Here is a 15858-nt window from a genome sequence, read left to right as displayed (position 1 = left end):
TATTTAAATAGAGAATTGCGTAGATACGTATCGTTCGTCACGCAGGATTGACCCATATACACTTTGCAGGGTCGCAAATTTATATTTCGATGTGAAAAAACCAGTAAGGAAAGGCAAAAGTCGGGCGGAGCCGACTATATAGTACCTTACATCACCAAGTATACGTAATACCTTTCATGTATAGCACTTATATCCAAATTTAGTCAGACTTTAATTTTGCACACCTATTGAAATATCGAATGGAACTTTCTACGATTTTCTTACGATCGTACGAAAATTGTGGCTTTTACGGCCTTCAAAGTCGAAACGCATAAATGATTTATCTGGGATTTTTATCGTAATTGATTCGATTTTGATGAAATTTTGCACACGTATTGGGATGTCAATTAAAACTTCTCACGAAAAATTTTGTACCGATCGGACCAAAGTTGTAGCTACTACAGCCTTAACAGTCGAAACGATTAAAAAAACATATATGGGAACTTTACGTAATCTGGTTCGATTTTGGTGACATTTTTTACATGTAGTGCGACGTCAAATAAAACATCTCCTGAAAAAATTTATAAGGATGGGACCAAAATTGTGCTACTACAGATGAAAGTTATATATGGGAGCTTTATATAAATCTGATCCGATTATGAAGAAATTTTGCAAACATATTGGGACGTCGCAAAAAGCACTTCGTGCCGGACCAAAATTGTGCCTTCTACAGCCTTAAAAGACCATATCGGATGAAAGAAATATATGGGAGTTATATATAAATCTGATCCGATTCTGATGAAATTCTGGGACGTCACAAAAAGGACTTTGTGCCAAATTTGGTAAAGATCGGACCAAAATTGTGCCTTCTGCAGCCTTAATAGTTCTAAATCTGAACCGATTAAGCTGGAATTTTGCACACGTATTAAAACGTCACGCGAAACATATCATGCTAAATTTGGTAAAGGTCGGACCAAATTGTGGCTCCTACAGCTTTAAAAGTGCATATTGGATGAAAGATATATATGGGAGCTATATCTATATCTGGACTGATTTAAATGGAATTTTGCACACATATTGGGACGTCAAAAAAACACTCTGTGCCAAATTTTGTAAGGATCTGACCAAAATTGTGGCTTCTCGGATGAAAGATATATATGGGAGGTATATCGAAATCTGAACCGATTTCTGCAATCAATAGCGTTTGTCCTTGGAACAAAAATGAGACCTATGCTGAATTTCGTGAAAATCGGACAATAAATGTGACATGTACCTTGATTACAAGAATACATGGATAAACGGACATAGCTAAATGGAATGTGGCAGTTTGAAATAGCAAAAGGACATTTTTCCTAAAACTGCAGCCCTATATTTGCTGAAACAGCAGTCATATCTGCCTTCCCGTTTTCAGCATAGAAAAACTGTTTTTTAGTTAACATTTTTGCTATTTTGAATAACAAACTTCGTTGTTAGTAGCATGGGCCGACGGATATTCGCGCCCTCAACAACAAAAAGGCTTCACACCTATAACATTGATCATCATATGGTATTTATCTTTAAATTACTCTGTAACTTCCCACCATTTATCATCAATTAGTTTTTTTAATCATTTAAAATTTATATACTAAACTACGTGTACATATTTGTTAGCTGCGACGCTGAATGCCTGGATTCAAAGCCTGGCGAGATAGTGAGAATAAATTTTTTTGGTGGTTGTGCCCTCACTTATGGTGGTGACACTTCTAAGATGAATTTTTTTGATTGAATTAATTCATCACACCACCCAGTCCAAAAGAAATTCTCAGAGAAAATTTTAAAAATTTGCAACACTTCCTCATTTAAAGGTTTCTTTAACACTAATTACCATAGACCTGTTTACTTCGCTTGGCATATGGAAAAGTCTTTTGGGTTTTTTTATACATGGTTCACAAGAAAATATTTGAATGTTCATATTGAAAATTTGTGTTGTGTACTCTTGATTTAAAACTTTTGGGTAGTGGCCATTTAATTGCTTAAAGTGTTTTCGATCGGGGAGATGTATTCCATTGTCAAGATGTTACATTTTCAAGTACATTCTGTACGTTAGACAGACAGTTAGCCCGTAAAGTAAATTTGGAAATCATTTGAACAAGACTGCCACATCCCCATCCTACTCACTCAGACGACAGTAAAATACACTACCAACTACAAAAGGCAAATATTTGATTTTTGAGTCCCACACTTGTTCGTCACTGAACATCACCACACCGTTGGCCACACCAGGCCACAACGCCAACATCGTCAGCCGCACCACTTGAGCAAAGCACACAAATATTACCCGGTCCCAGGTACCACAAAATTCAAGTGATGTTGGCGATGGCTTCTCATCCAAAACAGCATCAACTCGCACTAACCCGAACATAATGCTTTCATTTAGGCCCATCTCAGAGTGGATACCGCAAACCAGGCTATAAATGGGAGTAAAACTACTGCATACTTAATTGTTTAGTCGTTTAGCCCATTGGCCACGTTAAGTGCTGCCCGCTTTTCTGTTTGTTAAGTTGTTAACAATATCCATATGGTCGCAATGGCCAGATGACCAAGATAATGGACATTTACTTCACAGGCCAGAGCAACAAACATGTGTACACACATGCTCACATTTACATACAGCAGCGTGTATGACTTTCTTATTGATGGATGAATAATTGTGGGTTCGATACAATTGCAATTGGTACCAGTAATTAAAGAGGCCCCAAGGAGGATTGAGTGATAAGTGTGGGAAATTGTAGCAAATTGAAGGGCATATATTTTGCATAAAAACCGCTATTTAAATCATCACATTACGCATACCAAAGTGGAAGAGGAAAAAGAGGCTATTATAAAACTAAATTTAATTGAACTGCGATATGAGTCTCGTTTTTTTATAAGATTTTCATATGGGTTTTTGGGTTGGGTTGATAAACGCCTTTGCAGAACTCTCCCCTATGGATAGATCCGGATCGTGAAAAGACGAGGAAGTAAAAAGGATACCAGCAATGCTTTCGGTATTATAACGGGGCACATATGACAACGAGCTCACTTATGCTATATAAGTTCTTCAAGGATAGCATGTGTACCGAATGCGGGGAAGATGATGAGAGGCTGGAGCATTTCATACGTCATTGGCCGACTTTCGCAACTAGCAGACACCGGCACTTAGGTGGGGATACAATACCAGACATGAACCAACTAAGTGGGGAGGATTTTGTAAGTAACACGAAATTCCTATTTATAAGATTTTAGAGCGCCCAGGGGTATGTCCATTATGACATAGGGGGGATTAATATCCGCACCCTCTTTTTAACCTAATCTAACCTCTTTACTGTAGGACCTATGAGAGAGGAGAAAATGCTTAAACAGGCCGAATACCGTTTATTTTCCAACCCTTTGGAATGCAAAGGTAAGTTTTATTATACGCACCACCAAAGGATGGGGGTATATTCATCTTGCAACACATCGAAATATCCATTTCCGACCCCATAAAGTATATATTGGGTTGCCCAATCAAATATACTTTTTTAACACTTTTTTTCTAAAGCAAGCTAAAAGTAACAGCTGATAACTGACAGAAGAAAGAATGCAATTACAGAGTCACAAGCTGTGAAAAAATTTGTCAACGCCGACTATATGAAAAATCCGCAATTACTTTTTGGGCAACCCAATATATTCTTAAAATCTAAAACAAACTAGCCATGTCCGTCCGTCTGTCTGTTGAAATCACGCTACAGTCTTTAAAAATAGAAATATTGAGCTGAAACTTTGCACAGATTCTTTGTTTTCTCCATAAGCAGGTTAAGTTCAAAGATATAGACCAGTCCGCCGATTTAAGTTCTTAGGCCCATTAAGGCCACATTTATTATCCGTTTTTGCTGACGTTTGGGTTTGTTGTTGTATATGAGGCCACCGTAGCGCAAAGGTTAACATGTCCTCCTATGACGCTGAACGCCTGGGTTCGAATCCTAGCGAGACCATTGAAAATTATTCGGCGTTGGTTTTTATACTCTCCACCATAGGATGGGGGTATACTAATTTCGTCATTCTGCTTGTAACTACTCCAAATATTTGTCTGAGACCCCATAAAGTATATATATTCTTGATTGTCATAACATTTTATTTCGATCTAACCATGACCGTCCGTCTGTCCGTCCGTCCGTCTGTCTGTCGGAAGCACGCTAACTTTCGAAGGAGTAAAGCTAGCCGCTTGAAATTTTGCACAAATGCTTCTTATTAGTGTAGGTCCGTTGGGATCGTTAATGGGCCAAATCGGTCCATGTTTTAATATAGCTGTTATATAAACCGAACTTGGGTCTTGACTTCTTGAGCCTTTAGGGGCCGCAATTCTTATCCGATTGGAAAGAAATTTTGCACGACGTGTTTTGTTATGATATCCAACAACTGTGCCAAATATGGCTCACATCGGCCCGTAACCTGATATAGCTGTCATATGAACCGATCTGGGGACTTAACTTCTTGATCTTCTAGAGGGCGTAAATGCTATCCGATTGGACTGAAATTTTGCATGACATAATTAATGATAACTTTCAACAACTGTGCCAAGTATATTCTAAATCGGTCCATAACCTGATATAGCTGTCATATAAACCGATCTGGAGACTTGACTTCTTGAACTTTTAGGGGGCGCAATATCCTATCCGATTTGGCTGAATTATTGCATGACGTATTTTATTATGATTTTCAACAACTACTGTCAAATAAGGTTCAAATCGGTTCATAACCGGATATAGCTTGAGCCTCTAGAGGTCGCAATTATTATTCGATTTGCCTGAAATTTTGTGCTACGGATCCTCTCACGACTATCAACATACGTGTTTATTATGGTCTCAATCGGTCTGTAGCCGGATACAGCTCCCATAAAAATCGATCTCTCCATTTTTCTTCTTGATCCCCAAAGGGCGCAATATTTATTCGAATTGGCTGACATTTTACACACGTCTCCAACATATAATTTAATTGTGGTCCAATATCGCTCTATAGCAGAGCAAATCTTTTCATTTATCCTTTTTTGCCTAAGAAGAGATGCCGGGAAAAGAACTCGACAAATGCGATCCATGGTGGAGGGTATATAAGATTCGGCCCGGCCGAACTTAGCACGCTTTTACTTGTTTCCTCTTAATGCTGCCAACATGTGTTAGGTACTATGCAATGTAAAAACTTCTCTCCAATGAGGTGTCGCTCTGCGGCATGCCGTTCGGACTCGAAGGAGGTCCCTTATCATTTAGCTTAAACTTGAATCTGGCTGCAATCATTGATGTGTGAAAGTTTGCCCCTGTTTTTTATTGGAATAGACATGGGCAAAACTTGCAATTTTTGAGTTGTGTTAGCCCTCTCGACATCTTTGTTCAATACGGCCGATAGACCGATCTCTCGATTTTAGGTATTGGGCCCATAAAAAGAGCATTTATTGTCCGATTTTGCAAAATTTTTGGGACAGTTAGTTATGTAAGGCTTTTGACATCCATGTTTAATTTGGCCCAGATTTGTAAATAGCTGCCATATAGACCGATCTTGCGATTTAAGCTCTTGGGCCCATAAAAGGCGCATTTATGGCCGATTTCACCGAAATTTTTTTTAGCGAGTTTTGTTAGGCACAACTCGCTTGACATCCGTGTTCAATACGGTCTAGATCGGTTCAGATTTGTATGTAGCTGCCATATATATGGATCTCCCTATTTAAGGTGTTAGACCCATGGAAGGTGAACCTATAAACCGATTTCGCTTAAAATGAGCACAATAAGGTCTTGTGCCCTATTGAAGGTCTTTGACCTATAAAATGCGCAATTATTGTCTGATTTCCCTGAAATTTGACACAGTGAGCTATTTCAACATCCGTGCTCTATATAGTTTAGATCGGTCTATATTTCGATATAGCTGTCATATGGATATACCAATCTCCCTATGAAAGATGTTTTTTTTAACCGATTTCTAAGCAACTTGGCGCAATGGGTCATATGGATATACCAATCTCCCTATGAAAGATGTTTTTTTTAACCGATTTCGAAGCAACTTGGCGCAATGGGTTTTATTAGACCGTTACTAGCTCCTTGAAGAGCTTCATAACATTTAAGTCACCCGGACCTGATGGAATATTACCGGCGTTACTACATAAAGAGGCAGACTATCTGGCGCCTCATCTGGCCAATATTTTCACAGCGTACCTAGGACTTGCATATACTCTGAAAGCCTAGCAGGAGCTAAGGGTGGTGTTTATACCCAAGCCCGGCAAGGCAAGTTATGCGACACCAAAGGCCTACAGACCCATATGCCTCACGTCCTTTCTACTCAAAACCATTGTGGACACCATGATAAAGAGTAGGACATCTAGCGAACTGCTCAAATACAAACAGCATGCCTATATCAAGGCGAAGGTCGTAGAGACTGCCCTGCACGAGGTTGTGCATAAAACAGAACTCTTCGATGCCAAAACGTACACCCTGGCGGTATGCATTGACATCGAGGGGGCTTTTAACATTGTGCGGACCAACACACTGATCCAATCCTTAGACCAGTGCCGGGTGGACCCAGTCCTTAGAGACTGGATAAATCATATGCTAAGGAACAGGTGGATAAATTGTGTGTCTCATGGCATAAATATAAGGGAGAGAGTGGCACAAGGCATGCCACAGTGGGGCATTTTATTGCCACTCCTATGGGTGACCACCATAAATGACCTAATACGCATGCTGACTGAGGGGGAATTTGAACCCATCTGCTACGCAGACGATGTTATAATACTTCTAAGGGGTAAGGAACGAGCTATGCAGAAGGGGCGAAAGGGTCTTGCTTATGGCATATGACTGGGCTAGACCCAGAGGTCTCAATGTTAACCCAGAGAAGACTGAAATGTACCTGTTCCCGAGGAAGATAAAGGTGGGCCAATTTAACGCACCACGTTTCCTCAATAACACGATTGCGATATCTGACAAGGTCAAATACTTATGTGTGATCTTGGACAGGAAACTGAATTAGAAGTGTCACATTGAGGAGCGTACTTTGAAGGCTCACAGATGTTGGGCACTATGTAGACGGGCCGTTGGCTCGAAATGGGGCCTTAATCCTAGGATAGTCCACTGGCTCTACAGGAGCGTGATTATACCAATACTTACTTACGACTCAGTAGTTCGGTGAACTGCCATGGAGGAAAAGTGCAACATAAGAGCCATACAACAGGTTCAGAGAACATGGTGTCTTGGCATAGGCGGAGCGATAAGGACCACGCCCAGTAGGGCACTGGAGACTATTCTAGATATCCGACCCATTGACATTCAGATTAAGTGTGAGGCAGCCACTGCTGCTATGAGACTTAAGGCGATGGGAGAATGGATTGAGGATGGGAGCAGGTCATACCATCGGAAGGAAGGGAAGAGGTTTCCGATCTGTAATCGGCTCAGTCTTGGATTGACGGAACCCTTGTATTTTCATCTGGAAGATCATGTTACACGGATGAATCAAAGCTAGAGGACAGAGTGCACATGTGGGTCTACATTGAGAACCCCGGGAATGAGATTTGTTTTAGACTGCCTGACTATAATACGGTCCTGCAGGCGGAGATCCGGGCGATAATGGAATGCGTGAAGTGGTGTGGTGCTAACGCGAGGACGTCGAGTGTGAACATCTTTACCGATAGTAAAATTGTCATAAGTGCAATAACAACCAGGGTGGTAAGGTCACGAACAGTCTTGTAGTGTAAGAAGGAGATTAACGCCTTCTAAGAGGATGGGAGAATCTGCATCGTTTGGGTGTCGGACCATAACGGAGTAAGTGGAAATGAAAGGGAAGGCTAGAGGACTGCCGTCAATAAACTTGGTTAACCCGAAGACTTTCGGGTGGACGCAGGGTGTGGGCGACAAATGTGCATGCAACATTGTGGAACAGCGAAACGGTCGGTAGGACAGCGAAAATCCTATTGGGGGTTCCAGATCGTGATCCAGGCTACTACTGAAAGGAAGTTAGAATGAGGTCAGTATAGCTATTGCTATCATAACGGGACACATAGGACTACGAGCTCACTTATGTAAAATCGGTGTGGCAAGTTATAGCATGCGTGTAGGGCATGCGGGGAAATTGTTGAGACATAGGACCTTTTCCTTTGTCATTGCCCGGCTTTCGCGTCTAACAGATACCGGCGCTTAGGTGGAGACACAATATCAGACATGAACCATCTAAAGGGAGTGGTATTGAAAACAATTAAGGATTTTGTAAGTATCAACGAATTCCAAACTTAAAATTTTCTTCTAGAGGTTCTAGTTTTTGGAGCGCACAACAAGCCGATTACTGGCTTAGGTGTATGTCCATAGTGGCATGGGGCGGATTAATATCTGCATCCTCTTTTCAACCAAACCTAACCTTACATACATAGCCTTCTTGAATATGGTGGAAATCGGACTATATTGAGATATAGCTGATATGGGTTCATAAATGATGCATTTTGCACCGTATTTTGACGAAAGGTGGTTAATATATATATCCAAGGTGGAGGCCAGGCCGAACTTAATACCTTTTCACTTGTTCTTTCTGCGAAATAGACATTTCTTCACTTTCCTCTTCCCGTTGCCTCGCCTTCATCTGGCGCGTTGCTACTCATTTCTTGCTCAGTATAGCGCATTATTGGCTTCAACGGCATAGGACACTCTTGGTCGTACCATGGGTTTCTTGGGGGAGGCTTTTGGTACCCAAGTACGAATTTCGCGGCATTTTCCATGGAATATGCAATGGTATGCCATTACGCCTTTATATTAAAGGGACAAAGAGGGCTTTCCCTAAACAGTTGGGTCTGTCGAGTGGAGTGTGCTGCCGGCTTCCATGCGGTGTCAGATCGTACTTTTCTCGCCCTGCTTAGACAGGTGAGAACTTTTACAACAATGTAATAATCCGTGACAGATCCCAGCACATCCAATACGCTGGATTAAAGTAACCCATCTACATATTACAACGTGATCAATTTGGATCCTAAATTCTGATCTGGAAACAACCATGTGGCCTTGTGAAATTTTATACCCACCACCGTAGGATAGAAGGTATATTCATTTAGTCATTCCGTTTGCAACACATCGAAATGTATATATATTTCGGTTCGTCGTAAAATTCTGAGACGATTTAACGATGTTCCTGTGCTTTCCGCCTATACGTCTAGACCCTTCACTCTAGAGCCTTCAAAAATTGAGATATTGAGCTGAAATTTGGCACAGATACGTCTTTTTGATGCACGCTGGTTAATTTCTTGAACGGGCGCAATCGGACCATATTTGGATATAGCTGCTACAATATATAGACCGATTTTCCGATAAAGGATAAAATGCTCATAAATGCTTTATTTTTCACTTGATTTCGCTGAAATTTAAAATAGTGAATAGTTTTACTGATCCAAATATGGTCCATATCGGACTATATTTACATATAGCTGCCATATATACCGATCTGTCGATAAAGGGTCTGAAGCCCATAAAAGCTTTATTTATAACCCGATTTCTCTGAAAATTGAAACACAGGGTTATCCTAAGCCTTCTGATATCCGACTTAAATGTCTATCAAATCCGACCAAATTTAGGCATAGCTGCCATATATACCGATCCCCAGATCAAGGGTCTAAAGCCCATAAAAGGTTTATTTTTCAACTGATTTCGCTGAAATTTAAAACCTGGTGTAGTTTTACGCCACTTAACATAGGACCCAAATATGGTTCATATCGGACTATATTTATATATAGCTGCTATATATACCGATCTGTCGATAAAGGGTCTGAAGCCCATAAAAGCTTTATTTATTACGCGATTTCGCTGAAAATTTAAACAGAGAGTTATCCTAAGCCTCCTGATATCTGACGTAAATATGGTTCATATCGGTCTAATTTTAGATATAACTGCCATATAGATAGACCGATCTCCCGAAAAAGGGTCCGAAGGCAGTAAAAGCTTTATTTATTATCCGGATTCGCTGAAATTTGGAATATTGGGCAGTTTTAAGCTTCCCAACATCCGACGCAAATATGTTACAGATCGGACTATATTTAGATATAGCTGTCATATAGACTGATCTGCCGATAAGGGATCTGGAGGCCGTAAAAGCTTTATTTTTTATCCGAATTCGCTGAAATTTGGAATGGTGCGCAGTTTTTAGCTTAGACCTAAATATGTTACAGATCGAACTATATTTAGATATAGCTGTTATACAGACCGACCTGCCGATAAGGGTTCTAAAGCCCATACAAGATTTATTTTTTAATCGATTTCGCTAAAATTTGATACAGTGAGTTATTTCAAGCCTTCCGACACCCGACCTTAATATGGTTCAGATCGGACTATATTTAGATATAGCTGCCATATAGACCGATCAGCTAATAAGGGGACTGAAGCCCACAAGAGCTTTAATTATTATCCGATTTCGTTGAAATTTGAAACAGTGAGTTTTTCTGAGCCGCACGATATCCGACCTTAATATGGTTCAGATCGGTTTATAATTGGATATATCTGCCAAAAAGACCAATATTTTATTCTACAAAATTGAACACTGACTTATATTTATTAGACCACTCAATGTCCATGCCGAATTTGGGTGCATAAGTTTTACCGGATTGTGACGAAATGGGGTTTACATATATACCCAAAGTATATAATGCCTTTTTACTTGTTTATCTTCTCTTTGGATGTTAAAAATAAAATCCTTTATTTATAATACCCTGTGCCACAGCAGAGGTGTAGGGATAAATAATCGTCTTGACAATCTTAGGTGACCTAGACTTGTCCGTCCGTCAGATAGTCTGCCGAAATTACAATAGAGTTCCAACGAATTAAACTATCCGCTCAGATTCGAATATAACATTCATACAAATCATAAACCTTAATTTGTATTAAATTTTGTTAAAATTTGGTATGTGAAGTGTGTATATTTGTGTATATTTTTACCAGAATCCACATGGTAAAACAACGTTAAGCATGGATTACTTATTTGCTTAACATTTTTGGACAAGGCGCTAAGAGTTTTGCCATAGTTTTCAGAATATTTGCAGAACTATTATGGTGTTTTAACATAAACATTTAACGATTTCTTCAAAATTATCTAAGAAATTGTATCCATAATCAATCAGATTGAGATATACAAATCGCAAAGGTCTAAAAATGGCTGTACCCTTTGTTGTTACAATTTTCAGAGATTGTGGTGACGGCGTTTCTTGACAAAGTTGACTTGTATACACCACCCTCGCTAAAATATTTCATTTCGCCACTATATGCTAATGTTTAAACCAAGACAAGCCAACAAATGAATAGAACATTTTACGAGTATTGAACTTAAAGTTGTAAAATGTCAAAATATACGAGCAAATAATGACTTAAACTGTCGACACTAAAACCAAACATTGTCAATTCAAGTGAAAGACACAAAAAACGAAGGATAAAAGAACTCAATGCTGCCGCCAAACAGAAAAGAACAACGACTAAATAGTGGTCAAAACACTACAACCGTGGTGGCGGTGTCGGTGGCGGCACTGGCGCACAGGTGCCGATATTGAGTTTAATAGTCCGTCAGCCCGTCATTTACAGAGGTATACTTTACAACGTTCAGCCATCCATTCTTAAGAGCCTGACCACATCTTGCTCCGGCTGTGTCACTCTGATTATTTTAATGTAACCGCCACTTTGTGCACATAAAAGTCCAACGAATTGCATTGGCACACACTCGAGCACACTTGGTGGAGATGGCGATAGAGACGATGCATTTGAATGGGATCATTTGGTCGATTTTCGTCAGTTTTCTGTAAGATCCTTTTAGTAGTTTCGCTTTTATTTGTGATCAGTTTATGGCCCATTTGCATTGATTTCGCACAAAACAACAATTTCTGTCTATGGCCAAGTGAATTAAATGATGGCAACCACATCTATGCATTGTACGTCCCATAGCGTTCACTCCAATGACTACGAATTATTTTGTGTCATTATTTCAATTTGACATTAATGTCTACTAATGAGAGGAACTATATACTCGTACCATTCAAAATCATTAGTTTTACAAATCTAGTATTTTGGGTTTGCCAATACTCGTAGCAGTTGCATCAATACATTGCTGTGAGCCCAATGTTTGGAGATCAGGGTACCAGCACTCACCACTAATTTTAATGTTCTCTTTGAAGAACTATTTTATAAATTAGATGAGGGCGGAGTTAGGCCAATAGCAAATTAGACCTAAATAAAAGTTTAACGTAACCCTAGTAAAAAACAGACAACTGAATCAAAAGGACGAAAGGACGGCTTTTGGCATGTATCAAAAATTAGAGCAGTATATATTTGGACACCTGTAAAACTGCAATGAGATAAACGAGTTAAAACCGGCTTTTTCGGTTTGAGAGAATCTTGGGTATTCACCACCAAAGATTTCAGTTAGTAAGTGAGCTATATCAAAACTTGAACCGATATGGCATGAATCACTATGTGCCAAATCACCAAAAGCAGAATTTCAGCGAAATTGTATTGAAATAAGGGAGCAAGGAGTCAAATTGGGAGATCGGAGGTATTCCAAGTTATTATACTGTCCACCATAGGATGGGGGAATACTAATTTCGTCATTCTGTTTGTAACTACTCAAAATATTCGTCTGAGTCCCAATAAAGTATATATATTCTTGATCGTCGTTACATTTTATGTCAAAAATTGCCGCTTGAAATTTTGCACAAATACTTTTTATTAGTGTAGGTCGGTTGGTATTGTAAATGGGCCATATCGGCCCATGTTTTGATATAGCTGCCATATAAACCGATCTTGGGTCTTGACTTCTAGAGTCTCTAGAGGACTCAATTCTGGTCCGATTTAACTGAAATTTTGCACGTGTTGTTTTGATATCACCTTCAACGACCGATTTTATATCGGTTCATGTTTAGATGTAGCTGCCATATATACCCATCTTGGTTCTTGACTTCTTGAGCCTATAGAGTGAGCAATTCTTATCCAATTGGAATGAAATTTTGCACGACGTGTTTTGTTATGATATCCAACTACTGTGCCAAGCATGGTTCAAATCGGTTCATAACCTGATATAGCTGTCATATAAACCGATCTTGGGTCTTGACTTCATGAGCCTCTAGAGGGCGCAATTCTTATCCGATTTGAATGAATTTTTGCACAAAGTATTTTGTTATGATATCCAACAACTGTGCCAAGTATGGTTCAAATCGGTCCATAACCTGATATAGCTGTCATATAAACAAATCTGGGGACTTGACTTCTTGAGCCTCTAGAGGTCGCAATTGTTATCCGATTTGCCTAAAATTTTGTACGACGGATCCTTTCACGACTATCAACATACGTGTTTATGGTCTGATTTTACTTCTTGAGCCGGCAAAGGGCGCAATTCTTATTCGAACTGGCTGACATTTTACACAGGTCTCCAAAATATAATTTAACTGTGGTCCAAACCGGACCATATCTTGATATCGCTCTAAGAGCAAACCTTTTTTTTTATCCTTTTTTACCTAAGAAGATGCGATCCATAGTGGAGGGTATATAAGATTCGGCCCGTGTTGTTTTATTCTACATACCATACTTCTGGCAAGCCATCAAAAATCAAAGCTTCTATAAACCGAATAAGGATGATCGATAGAGTGTTTTCCATGGGAGCTATATCAGGTTATAGACTGATATGGAACGCACTTTACACAGTTGCTAGAAGTCGTAACAGAACATCGCAAATTGCGGTTTGTAAGGACTCAAGAAGTCAAATCGTGAGATTGGTTTATATGAGTGCTATATCAGGTTATAGACCGATTTGTACCATACATGGCACAGTTATTGGAAGTTTTACCGGAGCACTACATTCAAGCCAAATCGGTAAAAAATTACGTCTTGAAAGGGTTCAAGAAATCAAGTCGGGAGATCGGTTTATGTGAGTGCTTATTCATGTTATAGACCAATTTAGACCGTACTTGGCATAGTTGTTGAAAGTCATAGCGGAACGGAAATCGAGATATCGTTCTATATGGCAGCTATATCCAAATCTGAGCCAAATTGAAGAAGAATGTTGAACGGCCTAACACAACTCACTGTACCGAATTTCGGCGACATCGGACAATAAATGCGCCTTTCATGGGCCCAAAACCTAAAATCGAGAGATCGGTCTATATGACAGCTATATCTAAATCTAGCACGATCTGTGCCAGATTGCAGAAGTATGTCGAGCGGCTTAATTTAGTTCACTGTCCCAAATTTTGGCGACATCGGACAATAAATGCGCCTTTTATGAGCCCAAAACCATAAATCGAGAGATCGGTATATATGGCAGCTATATCCAAATCTGGACCGACCTGGGCCAAATTGAAGAAGGATGACGAAGGTCCTAATACAACTCACTGTCTCAATTTCAGCAAAATCGGATAATAAACATGAATTTTATGGGGCTATGACACTAAATCGGTGGATCGGTCTATATGGCAGCTATATCAAAATCTGATCTAATCTGTGCCAAATTGAAGAAGGATGTCGAAAGTCCTAACACAACTCACTGTCCAGAATTTCAGCAAAATCTGATAATAAATGTGGCTTTTATGGGCCTAAGACCCTAAATCGGCAGATCGGTCTATATGGGGGCTATATCAAGATATAGTCCGCTATAGCCCATCTTCGAACCTAACCTGCTTATGGACAAAAAAAAAAAGGAATCTGTACAAAGTTTCAGCTCAATATCTCTGTTTTAAAGACTGTAGGGTGATTTCAACAGACAGACGGACATGGCTAGGTCGTCTTAGATCTTTACGCTGATCAAGAATATATATACTTTATAGGGTCTGAAATGGATATTTCGATGTGTTGCAAATTTTATATCCATCCGTGATGGGTATAAAAATGCACAAAATTTTCCAAAAACCAGTAAGGAATGACAAAAGTCGGGCGGAGCCGACCATATAATACCCTAGACCTACCCTACAATTATTAATTCTGGCAATAGATACTTGTATATGAGAGCTACATCTAAATCAGAACCGTCTTTTTTCGAACAGATCGTTTGAAAAGTTTTGTTACTACGGCCATATAAGTGCAAATCCGACGATAAATATATATGACAGCTATATCCAAATCTGAACCGATTTTGACGAAATCTCGCAGATATGGAAAATTCAATAACAAAAAACTGTAGTTACTACAGGCATTAAAGAGCAAATAAGGTGATACATATATATGGGAGCTATATCTATATTTGAACCGGTTTTGAAGAAATTTTGCAGATATGTTAAGATCTGTAACAAAACAGTCCATGCCATATTTTGTATAGATTGGTTGAAAATTTTAGTTAATACCGTCATTAAAGTGCAAATCGGGTGAAATCTTGTAGATATGTTAAAATCCGAAACAATACAGTGCATGGCAAACTTTGGGCAGATCGGTTGAAAATTGTAGTTACATATATATGGTAGCTATATCAAAATCGTAAACGATTTTTACCAAAATCGATAGCGATCGTCATTGGGGCAAAAAAGTGTCATGTGCAAAATTTCGTGACGATTAGACAACAAATACGACCTGTAGCTTGATTACAAAAATACATGGACTCACAGACGGACATGGCTAAATCGAACAAGTAAAAGCGTGCTAAGTTCGGCCGGGCCGAATCTTATATACCCTCCACCATGGATCGCATTTGTCGAGTTCTTTTCCCGGCATCTCTTCTTAGGCAAAAAAGGATATAAGAAAAGAGTTGCTCTGCTACTAAAACGATATCAAGATATGGTCCGGTTCGGACCACAATTAAATTATATGTTGGAGACCTGTGTAAAATTTCAGCCAATTCGTATAAGAATTGCGCCCATTGGGTCTCACGAAGAAAAATAGAGAGAACGATTTATATGGGATCTGTATCGGG

Source organism: Stomoxys calcitrans, chromosome 5 (assembly GCF_963082655.1).
Source record: "Stomoxys calcitrans chromosome 5, idStoCalc2.1, whole genome shotgun sequence".
Taxonomy (NCBI): domain Eukaryota; kingdom Metazoa; phylum Arthropoda; class Insecta; order Diptera; family Muscidae; genus Stomoxys; species Stomoxys calcitrans.
Note: the sequence above shows the minus strand (reverse complement) of the source record.